General features: G+C 27.9%; 1 non-coding gene across 1 annotated transcript in view; it reads right to left on the bottom strand.

Annotated features, from left to right (window-relative positions):
• The window catches only part of LOC128923680 (small subunit ribosomal RNA), a 1,990-nt gene extending 1,801 nt beyond the window's left edge, over nucleotides 1-189 (bottom strand). Inside the window, exon 1 of the ribosomal RNA XR_008472418.1 lies at nucleotides 1-189. This exon is cut by the window's left edge and continues 1,801 nt beyond it. This is a non-coding gene — a ribosomal RNA (small subunit ribosomal RNA).
• Nucleotides 190-5,000: the final 4,811 nt, after the last annotated feature.

Genomic DNA, 5,000 nt, shown 5'->3' with positions numbered 1-5,000 from the left:
GGTCCGTGTTTATTTTGCATGTATTAGCTCTAGAATTACCACAGTTATCCAAGTAACTGTTAACGATCTATGGAACCATAACTGATATAATGAGCCTTTTGCGGTTTCACTTTTAATTTGTTTGTACTTAGACATGCATGGCTTAATCTTTGAGACAAGCATATAACTACTGGCAGGATCAACCAGAATAATATTTTTTATTCATTTATATAATATTTTTTATACTATATAAATTTTTATAATGATATTTTCAATATTTGAAAATTAAGTACACGACATATACACAATGCAAAGGAGAACGAAATCGCGACAATAAATAATTATGAAATTTCTTCTACTATGGTCGGATTAAATAATTTACTTCATGTCATTTAAATTTCATATTATTGTATTATTTATTGCGGTCTTATTCGGACTTTGAGACTGTGTATCTTATCGTGAGAAAGAATTTTCGTTCTCTATACATATATAATATAATTATTAATGTAAGGACGATGTTTCTTCTTGTATTTGTTAAACTTTCAAATAATATCATTTTTTATACATTTTACTTTATTTCAATGCATATAGTGTATATATCTTTTTTTAAGAGTATATACGTTTTTCTTTTGATTTGAAATTAATAATTTCAATTCAATTATTTTTCATTTTATTTCATATATGATATGAAAGTATTCGAGCGTAATAATATAAATATTTAACTTTATTGAATTTTATTCTTTACCCACATATATTTTATGTGAATAGAAGAACAAACCCCAAAAAAAGTTAAATTAAAAAAAAAAACGACTACATTATGTTAGGTATAGAAGAATAATCTCAATTAATAACATTTCATTATTAACAAAATTATTTCTATTTAAACCAACTGTAGCAAACCAGGAATAAATTTTTTTGCTCTCATTTATATATTACACTTAAATACTTTTATAAATATATGAAAATAATTTTCATATAAGTACTAAGTATGCAATTTCATACAAGTATTAAAATTTTCATACAAGTACTAATGTTGAAGTTTCATACAACATATATGTTTTCTGCCACGTACACCTCACCAACCGGAAATCGTATGGAGAAAATCTTTTTAACCATATAAAAGTTTTAAATTCATATATATACAAGTAATTTATATCATTTTCTATGAGCATTATGCTTATAAGAAATATTACAACATCAAAAATAGCTTAACATTTATTTTTTTTTTTAAATTTTTTGTACTTATATGAAAATTATTTAGTTGTATGAATTCATACACTTAGTACTTATATGAAAATTATTTACTTGTATGAATTCATAAACTTAGTATCTATATGAAAATTATTTAGTATTTATATGAAAATTATTTACTTGTATGAATTCATAAACTTAGTATCTATATGAAAATTATTTAGTATTTATATGAAAATTTTTAACTTGTATGAATTCATTAACTTAGTATCTATATGAAAATTATTTAGTATTTATATGAAAATTTTTAACTTGTATGAATTCATTAACTTAGTATCTATATGAAAATTATTTAGTATTTATATGAAAATTTTTAACTTGTATGAATTCATTAACTTAGTATCTATATGAAAATTATTTAGTATTTATATGAAAATTTTTAACTTGTATGAATTCATTAACTTAGTATCTATATGAAAATTATTTAGTATTTATATGAAAATTATTTACTTGTATGAATTCATAAACTTAGTATCTATATGAAAATTATTTAGTATTTATATGAAAATTTTTAACTTGTATGAATTCATAAACTTAGTATCTATATGAAAATTATTTAGTATTTATATGAAAATTTTTAACTTGTATGAATTCATTAACTTAGTATCTATATGAAAATTATTTAGTATTTATATGAAAATTTTTAACTTGTATGAATTCATTAACTTAGTATCTATATGAAAATTATTTAGTATTTATATGAAAATTTTTAACTTGTATGAATTCATTAACTTAGTATCTATATGAAAATTATTTAGTATTTATATGAAAATTTTTAACTTGTATGAATTCATTAACTTAGTATCTATATGAAAATTATTTAGTATTTATATGAAAATTATTTACTTGTATGAATTCATAAACTTAGTATCTATATGAAAATTATTTAGTATTTATATGAAAATTTTTAACTTGTATGAATTCATTAACTTAGTATCTATATGAAAATTATTTAGTATTTATATGAAAATTTTTAACTTGTATGAATTCATTAACTTAGTATTTATATGAAAATTATTTAGTATTTATATGAAAATTTTTAACTTGTTTGAATTCATTAACTTAGTATCTATATGAAAATTATTTAGTATTTATATGAAAATTATTTACTTGTATGAATTCATAAACTTAGTATCTATATGAAAATTATTTAGTATTTATATGAAATTTTTTTACTTGTATGAACGTGGTTTCGGCGTTTTGGCTCTTTATATGTGGTTTCGGCTCTTCGCAAATAGGGACAGTAGGAATCTCCTGAATTCCTTTTTGCGCGTCACTAATAAGATGACGATGCATTTGGCTACGTAAATAAAATCATTTTTATGCCCGCCGTTTAACCAAATTTAGTTTTTTTTATATGCAAATATACGTGGTTTCGGCGTTTTGGCTCTTTATATGGGGTTTCGGCTCTTCGCAAATAGGGACAGTAGGAATCTCCTGAATTCCTTTTTGCGCGTCACTAATAAGATGACGATGCATTTGGCTACGTAAATAAAATCATTTTTATGTCCGCCGTTTAACCAAACTTAGTTTTTTTTATATGCAAATATACGTTTTTTCGGCCTTTTGGCTCTTTATATGTGGTTTCGGCTCTTCGCAAATAGGGACAGTAGGAATCTACTGAATTCCTTCATGCGCGTCACTAATAAGATGACGATGCATTTGGCTACGTAAATAAAATCATTTTTATGCCCGCCGTTTAACCAAATTTAGTTTTTTTTATATGCAAATATACGTTTTTTCGGCCTTTTGGCTCTTTATATGTGGTTTCGGCTCTTCGCAAATAGGGACAGTAGGAATCTCCTGAATTCCTTTTTGCGCGTCACTAATAAGATGACGATGCATTTGGCTACGTAAATAAAATCATTTTTATGCCCGCCGTTTAACCAAATTTAGTTTTTTTTATATGCAAATATACGTTTTTTCGGCCTTTTGGCTCTTTATATGTGGTTTCGGCTCTTCGCAAATAGGGACAGAGGAATCTCCTGAATTCCTTTTTGCGCGTCACTAATAAGATGACGATGCATTTGGCTACGTAAATAAAATCATTTTTATGCCCGCCGTTTAACCAAATTTAGTTTTTTTTATATGCAAATATACGTTTTTTCGGCCTTTTGGCTCTTTATATGTGGTTTCGGCTCTTCGCAAATAGGGACAGTAGGAATCTCCTGAATTCCTTTTTGCGCGTCACTAATAAGATGACGATGCATTTGGCTACGTAAATAAAATCATTTTTATGCCCGCCGTTTAACCAAATTTAGTTTTTTTTATATGCAAATATACGTTTTTTCGGCCTTTTGGCTCTTTATATGTGGTTTCGGCTCTTCGCAAATAGGGACAGAGGAATCTCCTGAATTCCTTTTTGCGCGTCACTAATAAGATGACGATGCATTTGGCTACGTAAATAAAATCATTTTTATGCCCGCCGTTTAACCAAATTTAGTTTTTTTTATATGCAAATATACGTTTTTTCGGCCTTTTGGCTCTTTATATGTGGTTTCGGCTCTTCGCAAATAGGGACAGTAGGAATCTCCTGAATTCCTTTTTGCGCGTCACTAATAAGATGACGATGCATTTGGCTACGTAAATAAAATCATTTTTATGCCCGCCGTTTAACCAAATTTAGTTTTTTTTATATGCAAATATACGTTTTTTCGGCCTTTTGGCTCTTTATATGTGGTTTCGGCTCTTCGCAAATAGGGACAGAGGAATCTCCTGAATTCCTTTTTGCGCGTCACTAATAAGATGACGATGCATTTGGCTACGTAAATAAAATCATTTTTATGCCCGCCGTTTAACCAAATTTAGTTTTTTTTATATGCAAATATACGTTTTTTCGGCCTTTTGGCTCTTTATATGTGGTTTCGGCTCTTCGCAAATAGGGACAGTAGGAATCTCCTGAATTCCTTTTTGCGCGTCACTAATAAGATGACGATGCATTTGGCTACGTAAATAAAATCATTTTTATGCCCGCCGTTTAACCAAATTTAGTTTTTTTTATATGCAAATATACGTTTTTTCGGCCTTTTGGCTCTTTATATGTGGTTTCGGCTCTTCGCAAATAGGGACAGAGGAATCTCCTGAATTCCTTTTTGCGCGTCACTAATAAGATGACGATGCATTTGGCTACGTAAATAAAATCATTTTTATGCCCGCCGTTTAACCAAATTTAGTTTTTTTTATATGCAAATATACGTTTTTTCGGCCTTTTGGCTCTTTATATGTGGTTTCGGCTCTTCGCAAATAGGGACAGTAGGAATCTCCTGAATTCCTTTTTGCGCGTCACTAATAAGATGACGATGCATTTGGCTACGTAAATAAAATCATTTTTATGCCCGCCGTTTAACCAAATTTAGTTTTTTTTATATGCAAATATACGTTTTTTCGGCCTTTTGGCTCTTTATATGTGGTTTCGGCTCTTCGCAAATAGGGACAGAGGAATCTACTGAATTCCTTCATGCGCGTCACTAATAAGATGACGATGCATTTGGCTACGTAAATATAATCATTTTTATATCCGCCGTTTAACCAAACATAGTTTTTATGTTATACAATGTACCATTATATTAATTTTTGTATATTTCAATTGCTTTTCAGTATATTGTAAAAGTCGTTTGATAACTTTGCGTTCAAAGCTGTATCTTTATGTTAAGGTTCTCTCTAACAACTATTCAATATACCATTATATATTAATTTTTGTATATTTCAATTGTTTTTCAGTATATTGTAATAGTCGTTTGATAACAATCTATAACACTACCTTATGTTCT

Source organism: Zeugodacus cucurbitae, unplaced genomic scaffold (assembly GCF_028554725.1).
Source record: "Zeugodacus cucurbitae isolate PBARC_wt_2022May unplaced genomic scaffold, idZeuCucr1.2 ctg00000024.1, whole genome shotgun sequence".
In the NCBI taxonomy this organism is placed as follows: Eukaryota; Metazoa; Arthropoda; class Insecta; order Diptera; family Tephritidae; genus Zeugodacus; species Zeugodacus cucurbitae.
Note: the sequence above shows the minus strand (reverse complement) of the source record. Positions and strands in the feature narration are given on the sequence as shown.